We start from the raw sequence: 16,666 nt of genomic DNA on the forward strand, positions 1-16,666 counted from the left end.
ATGGTGCAACATCGTTCCCCTCTACGTTCTGTTAAAATGAAAAAACTTGCTAGAGCGAAAGCACTAACGCCAGAGCTTGGGCAAAGTGGGGACTCTGCGTGCCCTGATTGACCAGATCTAAATAGATCTGGTTCAGACATTGAAAGCTCTCGTCGCGAAAAAAAAGATGTTCGGATAACTCTTGGAGATTTACTTCTGCGGGTAGGTTCACGTTCCCATCCGGAGTAGTATCTCTATAGACTCTAAAAATTATTGAGAGTTGTTCCACTATTTTTTCTTTAATAACATTCATGGTTACATCAGTAACCTTTGTTTCTATATTCATACTATCCATTAGATGGAGCATTTGGCCAGCTCTAACGGCTACAAGAATAGCTACAGGCAAAGCCAAACCCATCCTAGATATAAAATCCGTAATCAGGTGATCCATATCCGCTATTATATCGTAGTGTTCTTAAAGAAGACCGCGCCAATTCGTATCCCGAAGATACAAGCAAAGCGCCCGGTCCTCTTCTCATGCATCGAAGCTTTTTCTTTCAAGTCCGCGTGGTCAGGTTTTGCCTGACATAAGGAGTGGGAAATAAGGGAAAAAGCAGAAACTGAACTAACGGAGATTTTATACTCCGTGCTGCATCATGAAATCGTAGAACTTCTTTCTATACGCAACTGGCATACCGTCGAATCTACTCTACTTTACGATACCATCTTTCTTCTCTTATGAAATTACACTTCTCCGCCGACAGAGTGCTTCGTTGATTCAAAAGCTATGTCTTTCCCAGTCTTCGTGCTCTTTGGTGATTCTTTGACTCATCTCTTCCCGTAAGAAAGACACGAAAAAAGGGGTTTTGGTTAAAGAAAGGCCCCTTTTCGTCGGGTTATAAGCCTATGCTGATCAGCAGAGCAGGATGCCACACCTGCTACAAGGCTTACAAGAAAAAAAAGAAATAATGAAGGTAAGCCCGCCGCTGATTCCGCTTTACCTTCATTTCTTCCTTTTTTTTGCAAGTATTGGAATGAAAGCGAGAGCAGCGTATGTCCACGGTGATCAAGGCGGGGCTACTCCTTAAGAAAAAGAGGTTCTCGAAACCTTCGAACTGAAGCTGCTGAAGCCCCTCTGCTTGATCTGATCTTTCTCGAGGAATAGGATATTTAAACCAGACGGGGCAGAGCTCGTACTAATAATAGCTAGAAACCCGAGGGGCATTCTGGAATCTTGGCAGAGTCACCCCGATAAGACAACCTGGAGGGAATTCCTGCCATACAGGAAAGGAAAGACCTGGGACCAGTACTCCCCAACTTGGGAACTCAGCTTATAGCGAAGGGGGGCTTTTTATGCGACACTGCTATGGCGAAGAGTGAACCGATACTCTTTATATTGAGATTTCCCTCGGGTTTCTGCTTAATTACTGGCGTCCGCCTTTATCATCCCTTTCTGTCTTTCCGGGATTGCCTATCGATGACCAACAAACGGAATCCAGAGGAGATTACAAGGCCATCCCATTCAAAAGGAATGGAGGGCGCAGGCAAAGAAAACTACCTTGACGAGCTACCAGTAAAAGGAATGAATCACGCTTGGGTACCTTCCACAAATGGAGGATGAGCAGAAGGAGCTGCAAGCCCTTTTTCTTTATTATTTCGAGCGATGACCTCAATTGATCAATACCGCAAAAGAAAAGGACCAAAGTCCCCTATTTAGTGGCAGCCGGGCGGAACTCGTCGGGACTAAGGGCACGGACTTCGAGCAATCCTTTGTTAGAAAGGGAGAACGGAGGTTTCATTATCGAGAAGCTAATCCGGCTTGTAGTTTGAGGGAGATACCCGGCTGGTGGGGGTCTCTTACCCATAGACTTGACTCTAACAAAGGCAGAAAGGAGGACTTCTTTGATAATAGCAATTTATGATACCGGGAAATGAAAGAGAAAATAAGACCGTCCCATCTTGCGAGATCTCTCTCTGATCCGCGTCCTATTCTCCGCAATTCATCCTTTTAGAACTCTTTAGAAAGAAGGAAGTGAGATGCTTGAAAGTCAATCTTAGGATACACGGAACTGGCAATTGAATCGATCTACTGAGACCTGCTCATCGTCAGATTTCCTTAATCAATGACACCTTCCTTTTCAATGAGTCCTAGCTTCCCCCTGGTCGACGAATCTTGAACCTTGAACTAGGATTGACTACAATCTGAATTCGCTACTCTCACTCAAGCTAGCCCCCTACAGGAGGAGCCTGATCGTAGACCACCCTCCTATCTAGAGGTAGGAGCGTAACTTCTTCGTTTTATACCTAATAAGAGCGTAGGTTTTTATTCCTGCCTTTCTGATGTTCCTTACGAGTGGTAGTTCTTCGACTCTCCTGTGTTAAGCACGTGTAGTAAGTCTTCCCATTTTTTTGTTATCCCTATTTCTTGCAGGTAAGAATGTATTAGGCTAGATAAGAACTAATTAGCTGTTAGCTCTCTTTTCCTGAAGTTTATATCAAGCTAGGATAGAACAGACTGTATTATATCTCTCAAGTCTTCCCCTGTTCCTGTATCTATTGGCATGGCCTTTAATGAATGGCATTAAGCAAATGGAGAGCTCCCATGTGAGTATCCTCGGTCTCACTCTTGTCCGAGTTATCTTGGCTTGACTCACGTTGAGCAGCCAACAATGCGTTTAAGGCGGCCTTCTGAGGACATTGGTAGGTCTTGTGAGATCCACCGCAGAGAATGCATTTTAGGGTTTATGATGATGGTTTGAAGAGGCACCGGTGCTTCGTGAGTGGGAGGAGTCTTTCCGTGAGCTAGGGCTTGAGCTTGCTCCCCCTTCATTCAGCCGGAGCTGGTGAATTCAATGATAGATTCTTTAGCCAAAAGGCGGGTGGCATTTTCCGGAGTAAGCTAAGGTATCTTATTACGTTTATAATGTTCCATCCCCGCTGAAGCAAAGCAAACACGCCCACTTGAACGCTTTGTTAATGAACTTAGTCTAATAGAAAAAACGAAAGAGATTTCTTTCTTCGTTTCCCCCGCAGCTATTCCTCCTTTAGACTCATACAAGCAAGTACAAGATGGTATTGGGAATAGAGGAAGCCAGTAGATGATAGTTAGGTAGTTGCAGAAAGCAATCGGAACTAGGAGGGAACGGGAGGGGCCGACAAGCAAAAGCAATGGCAATCAGCCGCCTAATTACTTTGCGACCACTTAGCGCAATAGTTCATATGTTGATTCATGAGCTAACTAAGGAGGCTGCCTTTATGTTAATATGTATGCCAATAGCATGAAATATAGAACATTGAGCAGCAGTCACTCATTATGTACGCAGTTATTAAACAAAGACTATTAAGACGAGTCGTGTGCGCGGGTGGTCTGATCGGGCAGCATTCTGTTCCACCAGAGAGCGACGAGGTCAGGTCGCCTGGAAAGAGCTGCTTTGTCTCGGTTTTCCATGGATGGACAAAAAGGTGAGGTGAAACGAAAAGTAGGAAATAAAGGAAGGGCAGCTTACGCTTGTCTTCGACCGATGAGGGCAAAAACAAGGTTTTTGATTCCCTTACTTGTGATCCTATCGGAGCTGTTCTGAACGATACCCTTTCTCCTCACTTACCCTATCTAGTCGAGCGTCTACGAAACTCTCCTTTCAGCCTATGTGGTTTTTCTCCAAGACGCTGGAAGCCTTTTTCCTTTTGACGCCCGTGGGAATAACCAATTGATGTGGAGACCTCTAACTACGGTCGAGTACTGCTTCTGTTCCTCTGCCGTTATACTTGGCATCTACAGCTCCTACTCCTTCTACTGCCGCTTCTTACTCTCGCTCCGACTGCTGACAGAACCATCTCTTTAGTCGACAATGCCCTTCCTGAACATCCGGATTGGGATGAATCATTTACTCCTATGGTCTTAATAAGAGGAGGTAGAGTGAAAGATTCGCCAGGTGTGAAATCCCATCGTATTCGAGGAGTCAAGGATTTGCTGGGAATTCCGAAACGAAGTAAGAAGGCTGTCAATCAAATATGGTACGCGGTGCTTGTCAAATAAAAAACTATCCCTTAAAAGTGAGTTCGAAAGGTAAGAGTCTTGTACCTACCTAGTAGAACTCACTTTTAAGAACTAATAATAAGAATTTTCTCAGAAGCGAGAGCGCACCTCGAGAAACAAGTCTCAGGAAGTGAGTTAGTTATAGTATTACAGGAGCTAATAGCTTCAGAGAAATAAGCACAGGAAATACTGGTGGGAATCTCACCTCCAAGCCTTTCATGGGCCCGCGTTGAAATACCCAACAAAAATCCAAAGATCATTGATAGCAGAATGAAGAAACTGAAGATCCCGCTATAAAGATCTCCTCATAATGTAATTAAATTATTAGAAGCATACAAAAAAATGAAAGCGCAGCTAACATTATCCAGGAACAAGGAACAGGTGATGGATTGAGCAGTAATAAAGGTAATGGTTGGAAGCTGATGGATGGCCGAGTAAAGAACCCAGATATTAGAAGGGAGACCGTTACAGTGGTTCAAGGTAGCTAAATTCATGTTTCACGAGGACCAGAAAGAAGAAGGGATATTGGAAAAAGAAGTCATGGATTCAGCAATACAAAGAGGTTCAGCTGTTTCCAAATACGGCTGATCTGGTGATAAAGGCCAAGGGCGTGCTCTTCTATTGAAGGAAGAACAGAAACGAAACAGCTCTCTTTGCGTACTATGGATCTCTTACGTGCGACATTCCTTGCTTTGACGAGCAGCATCCAGTACATTCACCCCGGCTGGGCAGTAGCGCCAAGAAGAACTTCAAGCTAAGAGCGAAGAGAAGGTAATGATTTCGCTCAGTAGAAGGTCACCTACATGGATATTGAGGCTATAAGCCGCAGGTAAGATATAGTTCACAAGTCGAAGGGGAATCTTAGCCCGCCTCACTTGCTTTCTGTACTGCATAAGGGCCATAAGGGCATAAGCGAAGTCAAGGGATTTCCTTCTAACTAGTGGCTGAGAGTAAGCAAGCTACCTTCATTCAACAGATTTGTGGTTGAGTCAATAACATGCTCTGGGTCGGGAATCTTTGCTCTTCTCTTTTGCATTTCCGCTGCCTGCGTTCTTCTTCGTGTCCGTCCGTATCGCAAAGCTGGTCGACGCCAGCTGTAATGGTTGAAAATAGGGGGCCAACCAAGACCCCTACCCTAATCAAGCTTTGTTCGATAAAGCAAACGAGTCGTTCCGACGACCAGATTAACTCTTTTGAATTAGCCGATCTTACAAAATCGATCGGGCGGGGGCGGAGAAAAGAATCGCTGAGAGATAGATTCTACTATTTAGTCAGGACGAATGAGTGGCTGTGCAGCATGCTCCGGAGGAGATTGACCCTTCCCCGAGTCAGTCCAGTCGGAAAGGGAAGGGCCCGCTGTCTAGACTGCATTTCGGGAGTTTGAACACCATCCCATTTCAACCAAAAATACAACCCTGTCAAAGGTATCCAACCTTCCTTCCTTATGAGTGGAAATCCAATCCCGTTTTGTCCTTTTTGCATAAAAATCAAGCTAATATATATATTTTTTTTAAACCCGTTCTTCCGACCTGAAAAGCGCACAGTTTATCCTCCAAAAATGACCTTCTCCAGTCGGGGAACGCATGAGATATTTACCTAAACCAAGTAGGTCCTTGAGCGGATCCCACGTTAGCCCCAAGACGTTGGTCTCTAACTAGAAAAGTAAATGCTTGAGCTTGAGTGAGAAGGGCCTCCTCCCCCCGCAGGTATTTTGCCTGTATGGTGTTTACCGCCCCCGATCCAGAAGGTATGCCACTATCGGCTTCTATACATGTCTGCCTCCCTTGAAAGCTCTTGGTGCTGCGACTATCACCGGTAAGTTGCGTCGGATCAACATCGGGATTAGAATCAACTGCAAAAGAAACTAAGTCAACGCCTATTTGCTCTGGATCTACTGGCCCGGACGCTTGAATCTATTCCACCGCAAACAACCGAATATACTACTGCGGGATCTTCCGCAGCTTCTGTTGTTATTGCTCCCACCTGTCACTACGCCACCTCAGCAGCTGGGACTGGAACTGCTTCCGCATCTGGTACTCCCCAACCTTGTCTATCTATCCTTAGAAATAGGGCGAGTGTCTAAAGACCGGGTTATCTCTCTGAATCAGGTTATTCACTGGGCTGCTAAGCCATCGAGTCTTCTAGGGTTGATCGACCCGTTTCAAGAGGATTCATCCAAGACTCTAGATCTCGTTAATTCTAAGGTAGTTTACTTGCTTACTTGTTAGGGTAAGGAAGATGAGAGGAGGGCAGGCTTTAAGGCATATATAGTTAGTTGACTGGTTATTTGTCTTTCCCATCCCTGCAGCTACTGCAGGTGCCCGGAATTCATGGATTCTCTGGTAGAGGGGAGTCGAGGTGGCATTATTCTATTGTGGGCTGGCTTAAAAGAAGCTCCCAATTGTTGTAGGAGTAGCTACTTGTTTCATGGCTTTAATTTGAGCTCTTCAGATCCTGAATCTCCATAAATGGGTATGACTGATTAAGGTGACCAGCTTTGTGCGGCAACCACAAGTTAAGGTACTCTGGATTTGTTATAGCGCCACCATTTCACAATATACATTGTCCGGGAAAGCGAGTTTTGGGATTTTAGTTTTGTCCTACTGACGCTCTTCTATGAAAGTGGAGGCTTTACTTTAACTGGTCTGTTAAAGTCTCCTTGCTACGGCCTTTTTTATATCCCTAGCTCGGAGGGTTACTCGAACCTTTCGTTTTTGTACTCTGCTCGTTCCTTAGCACAAGCGCTAAGCGATAATAATTCCTTGAAGGTCCAATTAATTAATAGTAATTGGAGGACGGTTAGTGTCTGTTCTGCATGACTCTGGAACGTTATAGCTAAGGAGCGGATTTCAGGGTCCCTTGACTTGCCAAATGGTTTCCGGTATGCCTATACAGTAAGTCTTTACACACATGATAGTGGCAGCCAGGTTATCGACGATTCTACAATAGGCGGCCGCTGGAAAACCCGACTTAGCGAATCACTTCCAGGCTGGCATTAAATCTTTCTCGTGCCAGTGGCTCTTGTGCGCCCCATTTATGCTGGTGGCATACCGTACCGTATTGTGCTGAACACTCACAAAAGCCGTGGCCTTCCGCTATGTTAGACCCTCCCCTAGAAGTACAATGGTTGGCCCCTCCGGAACTGGTAATCTCCGTTTGACTTGAAAGGAGCCTTGTTCAGCAGGTGCGCAGCAAGTATTCTTTCACAAGTTTGGCGCAAGTCGTACCTCCTTAGCTGCTTGTACTAAAAAACTAGGGCGCTATACGGAAGTTCGTGCCTGCTTATCCCGGCCACCTCTTTAGCTCATCTCTTGTCAACGCTAGCACTTAGCCACAGGAAAGCGTCTCAAAGCACGTGTGGCGCGCTATAAATAGACTCACAACGAAGGAATTGCTTGCCAGGGAGAGGGGGTTTACTTGCTCGACCAACGGGAGAGGGAGGGAGTCCCTGTAGGAACACCAATATTGTTGTTATAGGTATAACTAGTGCAATAGGTACTCCAACTGTAAGAAGGTACTCCTACGAGGATAGCATACCACTAACTAAGAAAGACTTGCGGATGCAGAGCACGAACGTCTGTACTTTAAGACAAGAGTGTAATGAATGGTAAAGACTCCAACTTGATAATGGTGTCAAGGGACGGAATGAACTGTATCGTAAGAAAGAGGGACAGAGTCACCTTAGAGTAATGGTTCGATCACCAGGGACTGAACCTAATGATCTGTGGCCCTAGAGCCTGCTTGCCCACTAGTATAGGTCTAGTCTATAATCCCAGGGATAAACCTTTTTACACTCAAGTAATCCAACCGTGGAAAAAAGGATATGCTTGCTTGCTGTAACTGTAGGGGCTTACCTTTACTTTAAGGGAGGAGATGAGTTTACGAATCATAAAAGAGGGAAAAGCTTGGAGTCATACGAATCGGGCTCGGGATCGGGATAATAGGCCTAGGGCTAATAAAGTAACTCGACTAACTAAGTTAGTCTCGGGATTAATTTGTGTAATCCAATCCAGTAAGAAACGAAGTGGCTCGATCAAAGGTTTTGAGATTTCTCTTCTCTTGTTTGTCTCTTAGGTATACCTTTAGCGAAGCGTTCAACAATACCATCGCCATCGGCTGACTCCAATGAAACCATTTCTACAGCAACTCAAAGGAGGAAACGAAGAAGAAAGATCTAATCCCAGGTAATGATTCTACTTCTACTATGGTGCTATTTGCCATTTGTTCTACAACTCATGGTACAAGTATTCCCTAAGTGATGAGTAAGGAGATGGAAGCGAAACTGCTCGAATGAAAGCTCTAGCGAGGAGGGAAGCGAAGCTGCTCGACGACAATGGATCGAAAGAGAGTAAACGAAGTTGGCGAATCAATAGCAATTAGGGTAAATGAAGTGACTCGACTAGTTAGTCTCGGGATTGAATCAACCAAGGGAGGAGATGAGCTAGCGAATCAGGAGCAGAAACCAAGTGAATTACTTTACTTGGATCTGTTTTTAGCTATATTTCAACCTTTTCTCCGATGGCTTTTGACGATTGGATTTCTCGAGTCTACTTTCCATGCTTTGACCATTTCATTTGGCAGAGAAGAAAAGAAGAGATGCGGCTTTTGACGGATGTTCTTAGGTTCAGCAACAGTTGAGGAGCCAACCTGCTCGACAATAATTCCATAAACACCTAGCGGAGACGGTGACAACCTAAATAGGAAGATTACAACTCCGAGACATTCCAATAGAAAAACAAATTCTAGTCATTTATGCGGCTATCAATGGATGATGGAAAAACCAGCTAGCTCGGATGCTCAGAAACATCGTAAGAGAAGTCGTCCTGACAAACGGTTATTTCAGACCTACGTGGAAAGCTTTCGACAGAAAAAGAAAGTGAGACTCGTGCTGCTAGAGGAATTGATCCGAAAGGTGTTACATCACTAAGGTGCGTATAGCTCCTGATCACTGGCACTTAGTACGAACAACTACCTTAGCACTACGTTCTGACTTTCCGATTGGAGTTTTAACACAAGTAGATCGCTACCCAGGGCAGATGCCGGGAAGCAAGGTGGTTAAAAGAGTTCTTGCTCCAATCTCTTCGGCGGATCCAACTAAGGAATGAACTGGCTTATTTGTAGTTTTTGGGGGGGGAATCCCCCTTTTATTTATACTATATGGTTTTTCCATAAATCATTGGTGTAGCACGTAGGTGGATGAACCCTTATAACATGAGATCCGAGGAAACGCAGTTAAATCGACTGAAAGGAGGAGATGAGCATGAACATGCGAATCATAAGTCAGGAGTGAGTCATACGAACTCAGGATCGGTAGAGAGGGAAGTTTATAAAAAACCTAGGGGGAAGAAAATGGGGGTTGCTTACTTTTGCCCTAGGCGAGAAACGGAAAGATCTCAAAAGCCGAGTTCGTCTAGGGCAGAAAACAGGGTTGCTTACTTTTGCCCTATGCTAGAGTCGACTTTTCAAAGTCATTCGAATGATTCCCCAAATCCTAATTCTTGAAAAAATGAGATCCATTATAAGGCCTAATCCGATATAGAAAAAGGCTCCCTTGATTTGCTTGATGTACCCAATGATATCGAGGGCATGAAACTCAATAAAAATCCCGGCTAGACGAAAAGTTTAGCGCGGATTTGGGCAAGAAGCTTGAAAACAGCTATTCCTATAAAGCGAACTCGACTGCCAAGGAAACGAGAGGTATGGGAGTTAACTTGCTCGACCAATGCCAACGGGAGGAGATGAGCTAGCGAATCAGGATCACTAGCTGGCTCGACTGAAAGAAGGAAATGAGCTTGCGAATTTAGAATCGGGAGGAAGGGTTTCTTTTTCTTGTGGGCCCGCTAAGCTTTCGCCCGCATAACCATTCCGACGAGAAAGACTATTAAACAACGAGCTTCGCTGAGCCCTCCCCTCAGTAGGTACTGTATAACTATTACCCAGACCGAGATAGAAATGGACTCCTGGACGAAGGATCTCCTCTTCTGCTGATAGAGCCGGGATTACGTCCTCGCTCTAAGAAGTAGGCAAGTAAACTAGCTAGTGCCTCTTTTATCATAGGCATTTTGGTCAGCAGGCTACTATTTCAGATCAATTCCTGGAGTCATGCCAACAAAGCCAAACGGGTGCCACAACCCCTTCAGTAGTTGATCTTGCCATTGCTATTGATACATATTTAGGCGGAGCAAGCGGAGCAAGGGATGCCTCAAGACGGGTAAACCAATTCTATGGCCAAAGATCTGTATGGAAACCTTGTTTTGAGATTCCCCGTAAGAACCTGAGAAGTAAGAAACTAGCGGTTAGAGAGCCACGTTCCTCTCTCGGAGTTGAGTTACTCCATTCCTCTCTGTATTTGAGCGCATCTCCTCTTTTGAGGGCTTTCGTGAAAAGTTGTTTGTTGGTATGCCGGATAGAAAGGTTCCGGAAAACTGTAACGCCTATGTCTCAGGACAATGAGCTTTAAAAAGACATGTATTCTTAGCGGGGACAACCGCGTAGGCGGCCTTTCTTATAAGTACATCTTTACGTGCGTTTGAGATGTCCGAGCTGTATATTGATCCAACGGATTGGGACGCGAGTGAAGGGGCAAAAATTGCAGTATCAAAAATCATAAGAGAAGCAAGGTCCACTCTTTGTGAAATAAAGGAGAGCAGCCATCCCTTTATGTAAGGCAGTCAAGCCCTATCTAAGTAAAGCTACGGCTCCTTGGTGGGAATGAAAAGGTGGTACCCCTATCACAACAAGGCAAGTTCAGTTGACGGACCACTTTTTCCCGGGGGAGGAATCGTTTTTGTAGTAAAAAAGCTTATGCACGTAGTTCGCTGGAAGCTAAGAGTCTTATAGCCCAAAAACAAACGGGAATAGCGGTTTTTGTAGTTCCTTAAGACCTTATTACTAATCTATTTATAGTCAAGCAAGCCTGGCTAACACACAAAAAAGCACCCGCCGGGCCTCTCTCTTTGTTTCGATGAAAGCCTCAACGCTCGCGTTCTACGGGGAACTCTTTTTACTATTTACCTTTAAAAGCCGGAAGCAAAGGGCGAAAACTCAAAAACGAGTCTAGTAAAGGGTGCTTGTGTTGTGGTTTTGAGTTCCTTGGCTTGTGTTCTAATAGTAACCACAGAAAGAAAGCGGGGAGCATTCTCTATCAAATAATGATGGAGGGGGTTCATGGTCCCTAGTTCCGTTTGCCGTTCCTTAGCACAAGCGCTAAGCGATAATAATACCTGCTTCCCATTCATTCTTTTATAAGGATGCTCTTCGGCTGGTCAGTAGAGTAGTTGGCACACGCTGGTCAATCCAGTACGTACGTCGCTTTCATTCCGCACGGAAAGGCTGTTTAAGTTGCTGTTTACGCGCTTAACTCACTAGGAGAAGAAGTAAGGAAAGATTCCCTCCTTGTCTAAAAGACGAAAAGATGGATGAGCCACTCTCTCCATCCGACTAAGCTTAGCCTTTACCTGGGCACCTTGCCTTCTTTCCTTGCTTTGGTGCTAGCGTATATAAAGTAGTAGACCCCGGCTCCTTTTAGCTTTCTGTGGTATGGCTCTTATAACTCTTAGTAGCTGTTCTCTCCTTCCTCCTTAAGGAATTGGATATAGAACCGTTAGGAGCATTCGTTAACAGAGATGGATTGGCTTCGGTTGACCTTCTTACTATGGGAATGCTTGAAAAAGCTCTTCTTCCAATAAGCTCGTGACCACTCTCAGAGGGGAACAAAAGGAATAAGTGCTCAAAGCTAAGATCAGCTGCTATTGGACTTCTTTCCTTGGCGAGAAGGGTTAGCAGGGAAAGCAGCCTTGTTGATTAAAGTAAAGGACCAGGGGTCTAGCGCTTTTGTTTTGTTTTGTGGGAATACCCGCCTTTTAATATGGATATCAATGACTAAAGTCTCTTCCCGGCTAAGCCCGAAAGAAAAAGAAAGAGAGTTAGATCCGAGAGTGAATTAGAGACATTATCTCACAGATGAAAGAAAAGAGGTCACTTGTTTAAGTCAAGCAATCGTAGAGACCGAGAAGAGTTTGCAGTGAAAATTATCCCTCTACAGGCCTCTTAAAGGCAGAACCAAAGAGAGTAGTGAGGGGAGAGGAGTTCAAACCCGACTCAAGGCCTAGTAGATCTATTCCTGCTACCTTACTTACTTCCCTGGGGGAGGTTGAGTTGAAGAAGCTGTGACAGAACAAGCTGTTACAGAATCAGCAGCTATTGAACCCCGGAAGAAGGACTACTGGTAGTGGTTCGTCTTATCTTATTAGTAGCGGTCAGTGGGAAGAAGACTCGCTCTGGCTTTCAAGCGTGAACCAGGTCTTGGATTCGGCATTGGTTGGGCATGGCATTAGATTAGGAAGGGGCCTAAGCTAAGCCCTGAAATTGGAATGCTTTACTCTTACTCTTTGGGTTTCGGAAGAGAAAAGCACTGTTTAGCTGCTTAGATCCTCTTTGAGATGAAATGCGGAAAAGTCCTAATCAAAGGCGAAAGGCGCCATCCAAGCAAAGTGGGAATACCCAGCAAGATCCGACCAACAATCGAGTTCATACCCGGCTCAAGGCTTTAAAGAAGAAAGCCCAGGCTCAAGGGCCCATCTCTGTCATATTGTCAAGCCAAAGAAGATCATAGAAGGCACCACCAACCAAGGCTTAGTGAGCGGGCAGTCAGTCTACTTACTTAAGTTAAGACCACTGGACAGTGACTCTTTTCCTTTCGCAGTCAGTTCAGTTTAGGCTGAGGCTTATGCCTGTGTGTGATTAGGTAAGCGCACTTTTTTATTAAAGGTCTAATAAAAGAAAGAAATGATAGATTTCCTTTGCCTGTGGTATAGGGCTGGGCTTGCAGCCGAGCTACTTTCTTTCAGAACCTACCTTCGATTCATTTGGCCTGTTTTACTAGTTATAAAAAGGATATGCCCTCAAAGTCCTCTACTCGAGGGAAGGCGGATGGATCCTTGATTTGTATCTACTGATGCCACGAAATTTTATTATTGGCCTTGCGATAGATGGTTCTCTCTCGACTTCCCAAAATACAAGTCTATAACCTTGAGGCAAAGATTCAAATGAATAGAGTAGGTGCTCGCGTTTCTAACCATTCTTATGATGGGCCTTCTCTTGCTCTGCCATCTCGAATCTTAGATGAATAGCCAACTCAATAATCAATAAAAAATATAGTCAAATTCACCAGTTTCGCTCTGGTAGATTAATGTATTTTTTCGATAAGAATGGATTGAAAGAGAATGCGATGAAGCTATTCTTCCACTTTCCTACTAATGAACCCACTAACGAGTCAAAGTAAAGGCTTGAAAGGGTAAAAGGTAAAAGGTATACTAAAAAAACTACGGAAAGAAGAGCCTTAAGAAAAGACGAATAACGTACAACTTGATTAAACATCGTAAGAGAAGTCGATTTTTGCCCCCCGTTGGTACGAAGAGCTATTTCATATTATTAGACGGGGTATCCCCCTCCTCAAGTTATAGTGTAACGTTCTTCAGTTAATCAACTCATCCGATGCATGCCCCTTCCGTATTCAAATCCCAAGCCATCCTTCCTTTTAGTTTTACAAACATACTCCCATCTTACTAAGTGAGGTTTGCTGGCACGATCAGAGTTACCCCAAAGAAACCTCTTATTTATCTTGTCCAATTCATCACAAGTACTCATTGGTAATCTAACAGTCTGCATAGTGTAAAGAGGGAAACAGTAACAGCCTGGATCAAGGTGGCTCTCCCAGGGAGGCTGAAAAGTTGACCCTTCCAAGCTGACAGCTTACTTTGAACTTTATCCACAATAGCACTATAGGTCTGCTTGTTGATTTCTCTTATGGATAAGAGGAACCCCCAAGTATTTACCTAGATCATGGGTAAGAGGAGAACCACAGATAGAGCTAATCTCCCCAGCCAAACCAGAGTCCACATTAGGGGAGCAGTAGATCATTGACTTCTCAAAGCGGCCAGAGGCAAGACAAAATTTATCCAAACAATCCTTCATGATCCTGGTACTAGCATTAGCAAATAGAAGCAAGTCATCAGCAAAGCAAAGATGGGAGACTGTGGAACCAGATTGAGATATGCTAACAGCCTTCCACCTGTTTCTTAGAACAGCATCACTAATCAGATGGGTCAGCTTTTCCAAACAAAGAACAAACAGATACGGAGAAAGGGGGTCCCCTTGTCTCACCCCTTTCTCCATTAACATTAACTTGAAATTGAACCGCAGAAACGCAGCTTATAATAAGCTTAATAGTGGCCTCAGGCAACATGATCTCCCTTAGCACCCCTTCAAGAAAATCCCATCTAACTCTATTATAGGCCTTGGAGAGGTCAATCTTCCAAGCCACAAAACCTTTCTTAGCCTTAGTCCGAATTTATTCAAGAGCTCCTGAGCCAAAGTTATGTTATCAGAAAAAAATCTACCAGGGATAAAGCTGACCGGGCTAACCAGGTGTTTCATTAGAGGTCTTAACCTGCCAACCAAGATTTTAGTGAGAACCTTATAAAAAGTATTACACAGGCTAATCGGTCTCAGCTGCATCATAGTCAAAGGGTTCTCAACTTTAGGAACCAAAGTTATTAGAGTTCTATTGAGGACAGCAGGCACTTCACAGGATCGGAAAATTCCCCGGGAATACATATCAGCAGCACAGACATCCCTGATAAAAGCAAGCAGAGAAACCATCCGGACCAGGAGCTTTGTAAGGGCCAATAGCAAAGAGACTATCCTTAATTTCCTGGTCACTCACACTTCTACCCAGGTCAGCATACAACCTGGGATCTAAAGCTGGGAAAAGATTAGGCAAATCAGAATCCCGCATCACTCCTATCAAACAAATCTTTCAAATACTTCACAGCCACAGCTTTCAACTCCTCCTTATCAGTGATCCATTCACCCACCTCATTGCTCAACCCCACCAGTTTATTCCTTCTTCTTCTAACCGTAGTCATATGAAAGAATTTAGAATTCTTATCCCGCCTCTAGATTTTTGCATCCACAATAACTCTTCTTGATCCATGATTTGGCAGAATTCATCTTGCAGATCCCTCTCAAGATTCACTAAAAAGGGGTTAGCTTTATTACAAAGAGCCCGCTGCACACCATTAAGTCTAGCCAACACTTTTTTCTTTCGTTGCTGCAAGTGCCCAAAGACCTGGGCATTCCAATCCCTGAGCTTACAAGCCAAGAGCTCTAATTTCTCTGAGAAGTTCAGATGATTATAATTCCAGCTGGCAGTCACAACTTGATTTAAATCATGGTGCTTAAGCCACATAGCCTCAAAACGGAAAGGCCAGGAAGTTTGGTTGCCTTTGTCGGCGAATCGAAAAAAGCCCTAATTTTGATGAGCACATTCCACGTTGTTCGGATGAGATAGACTACCAAATGCTATTACCTGGCAAGCTTCCTTATCTGGATGCGATTCCGGGGGGCATTCTTACTTGCTTATGCTTATGAGGGAACCGCTTTCGCTTTCGAATCTTTGGAATCGGTTAGCGCCTGTTGAAAAAGTCTTCGCCCTTTCCTGGAATTGAATTAACCAGCTTGGTTAAGTACTCATATCTATATTCATACTTTGGGTGTAGGATCTACTGACCGGAGGGGGTTTTGTCTAATTCTCTGATCCCGGCTACTATTGTGAAATACCGAATCCATCGTCAGATGGCACACCTCTATAGAGAAATCTTTCTTTCGCAACTTGAAGCTATCTTTCCTAAAGACTCAGAGCGGGCTTGGAGTCGAAATTAAGGTTCATAAAAAGAATACAGCTTACCCGCGCGGTACTACTGGGGTTCTCCCTTCGTCCACGAGCAACGGTAATTTGCTTGAGAGAGCTAAGCGAAGCGGGCGAACAAAGGGCCTTTTTCTTTCGTTTATCCCCTTTACTAAAAAAGTGTTTTCTCTGCAACATGGGAAGATGTTTGCCCGGCAGTTGTAGATCCGGTGGGTGCCTTAGCTAAGTAAATTCCAAGAAGAGATTGATACAAAACTATAATAATAATAGGAGATGCCAATTTTCAAGATTTAATGGCTTTAGCCACCCCCGCTGGTCCAGCTGCCCTTGCAAATCCGTATGAAACAAGTAAGTCAACTCATTCAATGGACGCGTATCCCGCCCTAATGAAGACCAAAGCTTTTTTAGGTAGACAATAAGAAACTTTTTTGGTAAAGAGCCCTTTTGCGTTTCGCCGACAAAGGTAGTTTACTTGCTCGACCATAGGGAAAGGCATATTCTCTGCCAAAGCAGTTTTCTCGTTTCGCCGATAAACGAAGAAAGAACAAAAGAACAATGGTATTCATTTTGAAGTCTTTATAGGAAAGAGCGGATTCTCCTTGTATCCAGTACCTGGAAAGGAATTCTGTATGGCTCAGAGGTGCTTAAGGCTGGTCTGAGATGGAGACTTGGAGATGGTTGCAAGGTGAAATTCTGGACTTATATTTTGGTCTTAAGATTGCTTGGAAACTCAATATTCCTAGACTGATTGTGGAATCAGACTCTTCCCTAGTGGTAAATCTGATCCGAGGTCATTGGGAGGATACTCACCCTCTCCATGGTTTACTTTCTGAGTACAGGAGTCTGTTAAATGGGAATTGGGATTGCAGCCTTAATCATGTATACAGAGAATGTAATTGTGCAGCTGATAGGCTTGCCTATTTGGGTCATGGCTGGAATCT

This window comes from Prunus mume, mitochondrion (assembly GCF_029339155.1).
Source record: "Prunus mume mitochondrion, complete genome".
Taxonomy (NCBI): Eukaryota; Viridiplantae; Streptophyta; class Magnoliopsida; order Rosales; family Rosaceae; genus Prunus; species Prunus mume.